Source organism: Adelges cooleyi, unplaced genomic scaffold (assembly GCF_023614345.1).
Source record: "Adelges cooleyi isolate 19-005CV unplaced genomic scaffold, UGA_ACOO_1.1 ACOO_flye_CR_arks_rails_tigmint_CR_PRNA_9, whole genome shotgun sequence".
NCBI lineage: Eukaryota > Metazoa > Arthropoda > Insecta > Hemiptera > Adelgidae > Adelges > Adelges cooleyi.
This window is the reverse complement of record NW_026096579.1, coordinates 2,121,951-2,135,225: the sequence shown is the minus strand read 5'-3', so window position 1 is coordinate 2,135,225 and position 13,275 is coordinate 2,121,951. Positions and strand designations below refer to the sequence as shown.

At 29.9% G+C, this 13,275-nt stretch overlaps 1 protein-coding gene across 9 annotated transcripts in view; it reads left to right on the top strand.

The window, feature by feature from the left end:
• The window catches only part of LOC126846110 (adenylate cyclase type 5), a 91,603-nt gene that overhangs the window by 15,090 nt on the left and 63,238 nt on the right, over positions 1-13,275 (top strand). For all 9 annotated transcript variants that reach the window (XM_050585262.1, XM_050585255.1, XM_050585261.1 and 6 more), the window contains exon 2: positions 5,105-5,138. The gene's annotated coding sequence lies outside the window, so the exon portion shown is untranslated. The remainder of the gene's footprint in view (positions 1-5,104; positions 5,139-13,275) is intronic.

The following is a 13,275-nucleotide window of genomic DNA, read 5'->3' as shown; positions in this document are numbered from 1 at the left end:
TTGTGATTTATAGAGTTGCTATTCGAAGGAATTGGTCTAGTAATAAAAAAGTTACAGTGTATACAGCGAAAAAAAAAGCCCACATCAGAGTAAAACCAATACCTTCTCGCTTTGCATCGAAGCTAAAAATACTTAACTAAACAAAATCGTGACATGCTGTATATTTTTATGCAAATTTTAATTTTTCAACAGAAAATTCAAACGATTATCATTATTTTATAAATCCGTATCTTGATAACATATCTTGTACTTATTGAACAAAGTTTAAAGAAAATCAAAAAATCCAACGGTGTTCAATTTATTTTGGAATATCAAAGATAAATAAAGTTTTGGAGCATTGATAAAAATGTCTGGAGAAAAAATGGCCTTAGAAAATATGTCTATATTATACAAAAATATTTAGAAGGAAATACGTCAATGAACCAAAATTTGCATGCCATTTTTAAATTTTAAATCAGTGTAAGTTAATACACAAATCACATATTAATAAAATAAAAGTTATGAATGTGTTAAAACTTACATGGTCAATCCAAGCTATTAGTTTAATCATTTTCAGATATAGCCATAGTAACATTAGCTAGCTGACGTTTCGAACCTATTGCAGGGTCTATCTTTAAAAGCATAGTCATTGTTGTTTGACTGTCGCAACATAATGAATTTTTTCTCGACCAAGTCGCAACCGTGTTTTTTCTAACTAATTGGTGTCGTATGGGTCATGTGTTTTTTTTTGTTTTCTCCTTTTTACTGTTTATAACTGTTTATTACTCTTTTGGCATTCTTTGCATTTTGCTCTTCCCTTTTTACTTCCACAATTTGTATTTTTTTTCGACAACAGCTGTTTCTATCGTTTGGCATTGCTCGGTTGGTTCCTTCTTTACCCTTTTGAATAATTGGTTTCCACGCATCACTAGTTTTCCAATCATTTTCTCTGTAGAAATGTTCTAGGCATTCTTAAATTTCTATTGTTTCTTTGAACAACATACTTTCATTCTGTGTTTAGTATTTTTACCCGGTCGAACAGGATATCTGTTAATTTTTGCATGTTTCGCTGCCTCAGATTTTTCTATTCTTTTGAATTTAACATCTCTTACGTGTTCTTTCGAATGTGCGACTATTGCACTTCCAGTTTTTCCAATGTATGATTTGCCATCAAGAAAACAGAAAACAAAGAAAATCACATGACATATACGACACCAATTGATCGAGAAAACAAGGTTGCAACTTGGTCGATAAACAGTATAGTCGCAACAGTGGAACGGTGACTATTACTCTGAAGATGGACCCTGCAATAGGTTTAAAACGTTGGATAACTAATAAAACTAAAAAACATTAAAGTTGTTCGAGTGCCAAATATATTATACTTTATTAGGTTAACACATAAATTTTAAAGCCGTCATACAAATTACCACAATACGGGTAAAGTCATAAGTGCAAAATATATCGTTTTTAGAATTCTCATTTTAACCTTTAATATAACTAGATTTAATATTGAATACTACTTTTTTCTGGGAAAATTACCAAAATATACAATTATTGTACTTAATAAAATTAAATTTTTTTGTACGCCATTATCATATACAATACATTCATTTAATATCATTGTACTGGATAATATATATTGTTCTGGCACAGTGACAAAACGTATTACAAATCACACGGAAATAAAATAATCAATCAAAAATACAATTGATTTTGTTTACATTTATAGTTTGTTAGTAAAATTATTTTGGACATTTTTGTACCTGAACATTTTTACCGATATGCTTTGATGTATTACTAATCGGTGTCTTAACTTATATGTTATATGCTACAATATCCAATTAATGCGGATTATTTCACAAGTTAGATGACAATAGTTTTGACTCCAATTTCCATAATTGTATTATTAAGTTGATGAATGTACAGTGTACAGTGTATTGGATAATATCGATCATCATACAATAGTGACTAAGCCGTTTAGGTGAAAAAGAAGGATTTGCTCTTTGTCAACGGAGAGAGGAAAACATTCAACGAAGAAAACTTTTGTTATTTACTATTGCTACCGTGTAAATATTTTGAGAAAGTTTATTATTTATATTGGCCGCCGCCGTTAAACAGCAATCGATAATACCTATACCGGAAGTTGGTAACCGATAAATGAGATTTTATTATTGCCCATACATTTTTTATCAGTTACTGTGAAAACTGCTCCGGTATAGGCATAATATTTTACCATTGTCAAAACTTCTTATTTTTTTTTTCAAATTAATTTTCCATTACATTTGGACACAAAAGAAGAAGTTTTCTCTTCATTGATACACTTTATACAGAAACATTATTAAAATACAGCGTTCTTTTGGCCGTTGTCTCGCTTTTGGTTGAGTGAGTCCGTAAAGCAATGTCTCCAGCCTCCTGATTTGCAACATAGCGTCACAATCATGCTACACCTTTTTTTATCTATCATTTAAAAGAAAAAATATATTAAATGTACAAAACGAATGAAAAAAATATTTGTATTTCAAGCGCGGAAAAAAACAATGCGTAAGTACTTAACCTATTCCCGTGGTTTTTAAAAGGGAATCGGACAACAGAGAGAATTTAATATTTAAAATTTTCTCCGGGTTACACTCAAGTGTACCATTAAGGAATTATGTGTAAATGTATATGCGTCGTGTGTTGTGAAAGAGTGAGTGGCCCCCATGTAATTTAATTTTTTTTCAAGTATACGCAACATTCAATTTACTTTTTATAAATTAACCTTAAAGCCTAAACCCATAAGGAAAATTTTCTTTCATATATTGCTTCGTAAACGTTTTAGCTGATAAACTTGCACTCATCGACAAAATATATTAAAATCAATCAAGTAAAAGGATTATTCTCCGAAATTAAAAATTTTTTCTGCTAAAGCGTGTTAATTTAATTCTGTACGCAATGCTTTTTAAATATGACATTATAATGATAACATAGTAATGTAGAAATATATATTAACCGGTTTTTTAAACTATAAAACGTTATAACATTGTGATCTTTAAGACATAATATGAATATTGTAGCCTGGTATTAATATTCATGCATTTTAAAATTGCAATTATATGTAAATTATAAATAAAAATAGACGACATTTTGGGAACAGATAATAATTTTAGGCACACGCAGAAACAGGTTTTTCATCTGTAACTGATTTTATTGTATTTATTGGTAAAAATAAAAACGTACAAGATGAAATTATAAATTTTTGTTGTCATAGCAAATCAATTATATCAATTGAATATATTAGTGCGGTTATAATCGTTAAACGTAACAAATACCCGTTAAATCCTTTTTTTAAAGGATACTACGGCATATTTTTTATAAAATGAGTTCTTTAGTCCTCTTATTTTCTGGTCTACGGATGTTTAAGATTTGAAAAGCAATCTATCACAATTGCCAAAAAAATCTCAACAGACTGTCATCTTAAAGCATCAGACTGTTAACGATAACAGCAATTAAGTAAAAAAAATATTAAACCAGACCTAGTGGAAACTTTTAGCCAAATTTGTATTTTTTTTTTTTTTATTGAAATCTATAGAAATAAACTTTAATTTTTGAATGGTTAATATTTATTATTTTTTAGCAGAACTCTGTACTGAATAAGTGGACGAAGTATTTCTAATATTCTGAAAAATTGATTTAAACTATTTAGATCAAACATTTTTTCAGAAATTACAAAAAAAGTTTGACTGTTAATAATTATTAGGTACTAAATAGATGTCATGGCTGACCGCCAAAGAAATACATGAATTTTTATTCAAAATTTTTAATAAAAATTAAATTCGCTAAATAAAAATTATTCTCTTATGGTAACTTAGTAAAGATAAATGCAAAGTAGTATTTAATTTTTGTTACTTACAAATTTATAAACAATGCAGTTATTCATATGTTTTTTGTACAAATATATATCAAATCGGACATGCCATCTTCTAAAAATTATTTTACTTTATCGAAAAACTAAGTTAACCACAAATTAATTGTTCCATGTTAATAAAGTACTATCATTATTCAAAAGTAATAAACATTTATTTACGTATACTCCAACATAGTTTAATTTGTTTTGTCGAGTCATCAGTTTTTTGTTACACAATAAAAAAATTAGAAAATCGGTGACCTAAATATAACTTTTACCAGTACATAAAATATACTTATATACCTACATGTTACACCCCATACGTGCAATTTCATGATAGGGCCATTTTTTGCTAAATTTATAGGCGCTTTTTTTGCTTTTTTTGTAAATTTGGCAAATTCCCTAACCATTTCACAAATTGAACAGAAAAAAATGTACCTTTCATGAAGTTAAAAATCTCACGTCTTGGGTTAAACACACTTATGTTATCAAGCTGATTTCTAAAACAATTAGTTACCCTTATCTGGTTTAAAGATATTAAACACAAATTAGTTTAAAAAAATAATAGCCTTTAGTATTTGTTTCAAAATGTTATCAGTTTCTAGATTGATAAACTCATACAGCTCAACAATTAAACAGATCAAAGCAATGATTTACTGATTAAATAGACAATTAATATTACAAGCCCAATATTAGTTTTTGTCAGTAATTATTGGAAACGCTCGCAAGCCAATATTTGTATTATTTGTTATAGCTACAACAAGTGTTGAATAAATTGAATAAAATTGTCAATAGTATGATTTTCTGATGGCTCATCTGGTGTTATACCTGAGACTATACTTCTAAAGTGTAGATTATAATCTTAGTGTATTATGTAATATTAAACATGCAGCGATGTAATACGAATCAAATTCAAATGTTATACAATCGTGTTTTGGTTAGAAAGCGCTTAAACATAGTTATATTATTGAATTCTATATTTTTGTATTCGAATTGACTCAATTACTTAGTCGTACCGTTTTAATGTTTTAGTGCTTTGCGATCAAGTTAAAATTTAAGCTGAAACTATTGGATATTATGTATTTATTATAAATAAAGTGTCATTAAAACAAAGGGAAAATAGTCATCGACTTCTAAGCGTCCTAGCTGTTTTCGCGCCTTATAATTTTTAATTAAACCGTTTACTTTGATATGTTACACAATTCTCAAATTGACATTAATTATTTTATTTTTTTATTTCAGATTAATCGACATAATTTTCCTGGATTAAAACACAGTAAGTAGAACACATACGATTTAAAAAATCACAATTATTCGAGTACAATCGGTGGATAAAAATACGATAAGACTGTTATATTTAAAGGCCAATTAATTAATTGTATTGTAGCTGATGAAAAGCCAAGTTTCCTCCTCGAGAAATCACTATTGTTGTATATTATGTAGTTGTTACCTTAGGATAAGTTGATTTTTTTTAGTTAGTCTAGGTTAAGTTCAGTTTCTTATAATAATGAATAACGTGTCAGTGACAATTAGAAAATGACACAGCGCGAGTATAACAGCTGTGCATAAAATCAAACAAAAAAAACCTCAGCTTTGCTTAGACGTTAAAAAAAAAAAAATCATTGTTTAACGTCAGTCTGCTGAATGATCAGGCTTATAAATAAGGACATTCAATCATAATCAAAGTACAGATAATAAATTATTTTTAAATTGTTTTTTTTTGGTTTTATTTAAACAAAATACAATTTTATTGCTAATAAGTAATTGCGAATCATTGTTTCGGTAATTCAGTTATTTAATATATCATTATATTAATGGATAATACATGTACGTGAAAGCGAAAAATAAAATAATCAAACCGTTCATTTTTAACGCCAACTCTATTTTTCGCCCATTTAATTGAACTTCCGCAGTGTTTGGCATTCAAAACGCATCGTTTGAATTATAAACGAACACGGCCGGACACCAGTTTGGTTCCGTGACTACCGATAATAGTGATTTATTGTAGAAACGTCGTTTATTGTCTATAGCATGGCCATCGTTTTATTACTTCTGTATCAGACGCATTTAAAAAAAAAATGTGTTAATACAGTTAAAATACAATTTTGAAAAACCAATACAATAATACAGGGTAATGCTTCACGCTAATTTCCTTATCTAAATTACTACAAACTTGAGATAATTAAACATTTTGGAAATTCGTTTTTTTTCTCTTACACTAGAGTATAATAATTACGGTTTGTAATAATTTTTTATAACGTTTTAAAATAAGTATATTAAGTCATAATATGTGGTAAAGATTTTCGAAACTTAAAATTCTAACTTGTATACTAATTCAATTGTACTAATTGTATCTTCTGAAAATAATAAAAATATGGTCAACCAATAAAATAAACAAACACTTCACGGATGAAATGGGAGTAATTTTAAAACATTATCGATCAGGCAATATACTGAATAAATTATTCTCTCTCAAACGACAATGCTCGTATGAATTTAAGATACATCAACAGCTGTTATTAACATTATAGTAACTATGTAATAATATTTACGGTTAAAACAAATTATGCGGTTGACATTTTTTAAATTATAAAAATACCTTGTATAACCCTCTTTTATTTAACGTGAACTTTCCTTTATTGTATGGTTGTTAAATGTTATTTGTAGGTGTTTGGAGAGGCGTACAAAAAATAATAATAATAGGGTAAAAAAAACGTTTAAAGAATATTTCATTGCAATTAGTTTTATAATCAAGCAAACTCGCCGTAGTTATTAATCCTTTTGAGTTGCTTTGGCAATCTAAAACTAAATACGAAAAATATACATTTGATATTAATATTGATTTTTGTGCAGCGTTATTATTTTAAGATAATATGGCACCACAAAGACATTTATTTGTTTTTATAACGAATTCCGGTGTAGTGCACTCGACAAGGTAACGTTGCTCAATTCAAAGCCATACTTAACTCTTCGAAAACACTGCGTTCAACTCGAGACCTTCCACCGCGACAGTTCCACGCCAATCGATCATTCACCCTTTTTTGTTTTATGTAATACAATTTACAACTATTATCTGCACAGGAATTTATTTAATTGCAGTCTATACAGTCTGTTTTTATCACCGACCACTTCCCTGGACTGCTCTTAACACACAGTGTTGACTCGGTGGCGTATTTACAATTTTCATCTGGGCAACCCCCAAAATTCGAAACAAAATTGGCCTTGGCTCTCTTTATCTGTAAGCATAACGCCGGTAACAGTTTGCGCATCTACATAGTCTGTCGTTTTCAAAGTTTTAAAAAGCTCTGGCGTGTGATCTATCTCCCCCCTCTAAATACGTCACTGGTTTTACTATTAAAAGTTAATGCAAATATCTTCTGTCAGCGCGTTCCATGGAAAAATTCAACCGAATTGAACGGTTTTTTTCTTTATCAAAAAGTAAAATTTTAAAACTTTATTATTATTTATGTTTTCAAAGTTTGAATTTACATTAATTAATTAAAAAAGCATATATTTAAAATGCAGCAGTTATTCTAGGACATGTACTGTTTACTTTTGTTTTTATACATTGGTATAAATAATATATACATATTAGAGTAATTGACGTTAACGATGCTTGTTAACGTCACTTGATGTTTAAAAAAAAAACGTCTATGCCAAAACGGTTTAGCAATACAACTGAACATGCTATACTACGTACTTTAACCTACAAGAAAATTAGGTGTAAATATAATAAATAAAACGACGGAGTCGAGTGGTGACGCACGTGCGCCGCAAACCTTGTGAAATTATTAACGGTAATAAATATTAGTAATTACAAGTAGAATAAAAACAATAATATTAATGAGACTATGGAGCAGCAACGAGAACTGTTACAGCGCGAATGGTAGTTATCTTTTGATGTATTACTCTTGTGTCGATGACTAGACAAAAGGTCACAATAACGACACCAATAGTCCTAATAACTAAAATCGTATAAGCTTTGGAAAAAAAAACAACTTGTTTCCCGACAGATGCAACGACTACGAAAGACAACCGTGTTTAGAATCATTGTCATTTGAGAGAGCTATTTATTGTGTGCATGGCGATTTATTATGATCACTGTTCGCATAGTAGAAAAATGCAGGCATTAATAATTGGTAATTTGGCACTTTGATGGTCTTACAATTAACGTGTCGCGGAATCAAAAATCGATAGTGAATATCAAATTACTAGCATATCGAAATGAATTTCGGTCGGTAGCATATAAGACTGACCGTGTTGGAAGCGCTCCAAATATCTGTATACTAACCCGTTCAAAAGGCTATCAATAGAGTCGAATATTTTATCTGCAATACATATTATGAACAATATGAAAAAAGCTAATTCACAGCGATCAACTTTCCGTATACATTGTGCTGTGTAATGGTAATTATTGTATTTTATTTTTTTTATTAACATATACACAATACACATTCGGTACATTGTAATTTATGATTGTGTAAAATGTCTAATTAAACAACAACAATTATAGCAATACGAATACGTCTATTGTTTGATCAGTATATCATTAATAATGGGAACAAAAAAAAAAGAAAACAATATACAAACAACACATTGTATAACTAATAAAAAAAAAAGTACATTAATAACATGAAGTATGTTTGCAAATTTGGAAAGAAGCGTCTGTAGACCGAATGCATAGTTCATATATTTTTAATTGATACAGTTATTATTATGTCTAATAAAGTATAAAAATATCTTTTTTTTCTACTACATTATTGTATTCGCATAAAAGTTTGTCCACATTTCACTGGGAAATTTCAAATTACTCAAAATTTTACCAGGTATAATATTATTTTATCATTATTATTGTACATTCCCGCATTTGTAATACAATAATAATTGCCAATTTTTAGATACAACGAGAGAGATTTGCATTGGTTTTGTAAAATTCAGAAATATTTTGTTTTTATCTTTTCTCAAACGAATCAAAATCAAGTTCAAATATAGCCATCGTTTGTATATTGTCTAATTAATAAATGCACGAAACTAAGTACGGAAAATAATTAAATACAACAATATTATTCTAATGTTCAGTAAACGATAGCTGTTAATTCAACGGGAAACGGCAAGTGTTTTGTAGTAGTTTTCGAATTACATCGACGTTATCAATATTATTACTTCCTGGTGTTGAGTAGCGTTAAGCTTAAGAAAATATCAATGATCTGAAACCCCGTGTACACAGGTTAATATCGCGATGGGAATATTATTAATCCCTGCGGCGTGTGTGCCTAGATATATATGCATAAGTATACACGGTAATTTCGGAATGCAACAAGGTTTACATTATATTGGCGGTGTAACGTGTTTCAGTTTTCATTAACTCGTCTTGGGCGTGGCTGAAGGGTACATTAAGCTGGACAGATGCCTAGAGCCCCGCGGTACCGAGGCCTTTGACGAAAAAAAATTACAGTTGAAAATGTCGAGCCCCATTTGGAAATTGTAAAAAAGTGTGTGTACATGTCAGCCTATACAATGTAATTATTGAACAATTTCTCCTTGGAGCGTTATTGTGTGGAATTTTTCAAATAACGAACTGGCGCGTGATAGTGATAATATAGGGTAGCAGGGACTAGGTAATATTGTTTTTAATATTTTATTATTAATATGTACTTGGGCATAATAACCATGTCAACAGCCATGATGTACACAACAAGTAGTACCTTTGTGATTTGTTTTATGTTTTCATACTTTGGTAGTAGCCTATCTAATCTATCGGTATTTTAAAAAAAAAAAAGCAATAGAAACTTATGTCTTCTAAATTTTAGTTTTAAAGATATCAAGTTCAAATTTGCTATTTGGAATGAGTTTTAAAATTTTAATCTCATTTGTGAAGAGGTTTTTTTTTATCAATTAAAAAAAATACATGATGCATAATATCGATTAATATTTTTTTGGGGTTGTTGAGTTCGAATTGAGTACTTATCTCTTAAACAATACTTCCGGGGTTAAATGGTCTTTGTATTCCAAAAAATAAAATATTTTTTATTTAGTTAAACGAATTATTAAAAATAACGAATTTGATCATTTTAATTTCCCTAGAAGATATCCTTGTATGTTACCATTTATGTTTCATAATTTGATAAAGCTATGAAAAGTACAAAACATGTACATTGTACAATACACCTACTCAATGAAAATGTTGTCAAAAAAAAGAACAACTAAACCTTTAGAAATAATTTTATTTGTAAACATTATTTAGAACGTTTAAACGTAGTTTAAAAGAATGTATAATTCTATACGATAGTTAAATTCATTCTTAACTGTCAAATATTGTCATTGTATGTATTTATATAATTTTATTGCATATCATAACTGTCCAAACTGTGTCTCAAGTCAATTGTAAAATGTAATTTAAATTTCTATGTCTTATTGATGTTAACATTGACCATTATACCGTGTCGATTGGCAACCCACACTGTGCGGACGGGCTGTTTTTAAAGTTGTATCTGTTTTGATTAGGAAAACATAGAATTCGATTTGGCCTCTGTAGCACCGGCATCGTTTTTTTTTTATTTATGTAGGTCCAGTGGTTTTATTTCGCCAGTGTAAACATACATAGGTAGAACTTCTTCACTCGCTCGTGCGTAAACGGTATAACGTTTAGTCACACTACGTCTGAAGTCCTTCTTCTGTCCTCAGTATAAGCTCTCACACCCGAGCAACCACGGTTCGGTAAGATTTCGCCAATCTTGCCATGCACACTTTGGTTTTAAAACACAAAATACAATCGTGTGTCCTGTCTAAACGCGGTTCATCCCCAAGGCTCGGCGGTCTCCGTGTACCTTCAGTGTACGTGCGACCCTTTGGCACTCGTGTTTGTTATTTTGCAACTTAACAGTTGGTTTTGTTTGCGGTATCCCAGTTTTGTTTTGTCACGGAGAAACGGTATTATTTACTCAGCGACGGGCATGCGTGCTTCTTTCATGTACACCGTAATATAGACAGCTGGTGTTCGACTTACGCACGGCGGACTATACTTGAGCACATTACGCGTTTCTCAAGAGTCTGCCGAACACGAAGACGCTGTTATTATATACTTTAAAATTAATATTATTATGTACACACAACAACAGCGGTAATAAATTATATCCGCTCAACACGGTGAATATACACGGAACTCGAAAATTAACTCAACACTCTGGTAGGTGCTCAATATGCTTGCAAAACTACTATAGATACATGTTTTACTCGACCGTGTAAGACAAGGGGTTCGAACCGAACAACAACATAAACATCCGTATACTTTAACCATGCAAACAGCATAACGGCCAATTGTATTGATTAATTTGATAAATAACGCGTTTGAACGGTTTTTTTTTTCAATTTTATTACAACATTTTTTTAAAGTAGATTAGCTTGTCCGAAATCTCCAATAAGAAGAAGCGGGCATTATAAATGTGATTAATTTAAATTTTGAATTACCGTGTGTTTGTATAGACATGTTACATGTACAAATGGTATTACTGATCTTGGTATTATGGCATTTTTATTTCTATTCAAATAGGTTTTGTTGAAAAGCGGTTCATTAGTTCTATAGTATAGTTAATTTAATAAAACACGGAACTTCGAATAATTATTATTTATTGTCACTACTGAAGCAGTTACGCTTTAATAAGCTTACTTACGGATTAGCACGCCTGAAGATAATGATATAATGACAAAATAATAGATACAGACGTACATATTATATTGTGTGCGATCAAGTAGACGGATGAGTGAATTTCTATTATAGAGAACAATACCAGCTAACAATACCTATTAGGCATTTTTGCTACACGGTGGTGGTCAGTTAATCCACGAGAATTTCGAAATGGCATTTCAAAGGGGCTCACGGCTCCCTTGTGGTTAATAAGCCATTGCGTTGACAAATAGGACCGCATTGGTCAAAAGGAAAAATATCGGCTATTATGCGACTTACCTTGTTTGACATGAATGTATTTTCAAAAGTCCAATTGGCTGATGCATCAAATAAAAAAAAAAATCAATAAATAAAAATGTCAACTACTTTGTTGTGTGTCCAATACCTCTATTCAGCATCTCGTCGAAGCCGAAAAAAAATATCCAATGATAAATGTTTTCATGCGAAAAACTGGAATACAAAACGAAAACTTAAAGGGTACACTTAAATAATAGGTACTTATTACGATTAGTCTGAATAAATATAGTTTACAAATACAATTATTATTTATTATTGTGAGTTACACACTGATTTTTTTCCATAGTGGTTACTATAATATAAAAAAAAAAAACAATGCATGTTTGTGTACAAAGAATAAGGTTTACGGGGTTCATACTTCATGTAGATCTTTTTTGGGAATATTTTTATTTTTAACCGCATATGTATTTTAGTTTAACACGATCATATTATTATTTAAGTTCACTGTTACCATAAATACGATTTGAGACTGAAATATTAACTACACAAGAACAAATTTGAAATGCGTTCGGGTGGAATCATAAAGTACGTGACGACCATATTCTATTAATATCAAAGCCCAATAAGAGTATGAAGATGTGCGAACAATTTAGATTTATTGCATTGGATTTACAGTTATAAGCATAACTAAATAAGTCATACATCAAATAAGCAAACATTTGAATAATAAATATATTATGCATTTTCTTAGGTGCTTTATATAATTAAGTAGCACTATAAATCTGCACGTACAATGTAATAAGGTCATCTAAAATTGATACTAACTACCAACTTCTACGTTAACCATTCGATAATAATTATATAAGGTGTAGTTTTGATTTTTGCATTAGTGTTTTCGTAGTTGCTAACAATTATTATTCAGAATACGTATATTTGTATAAAATACATGATTTTTTTTGTATAAAACACAATTATAACATGCCACATTTTTATTATTTTGATCGTTGGATTAAGCTTAAATGATTTGAAGTGGGTAGTTTTTACAATAATAAGTTCACCATAAAACTAAATAAATAAAAAAAAAGCTTTTTGCTCAACACATACATTAGATGTTATATAACATGCTGTTCATAAATAATATTCTCTTTTTTTTTTTTAGTCCCATCGCTAATTGCACACATTATAATTTAAATTACTTTTGATATAATATTAATATGATTTCCAAATGTGTGTTGTAGAACGGGAGTAAAATATTACTTTCTGATAGGCGGTTTTTTTTTGTTTTTTTTTTTTTGTGGGAAAAACATCTTTTCGTGGGGGCAGAATGGTCTCTTGGGTCAAACCTTAAGTTGTACATAAAATACGTCTCAGTAGGGTAAAAAAGTAGTAATATTTTATGATAAGCCAAATAACACCAAGTCGTATGCGGTTTATCACCCGAAGATTTTAATGGTTTTTTTTTAACGACTTGAATAAACGAGCCCGTTAAACG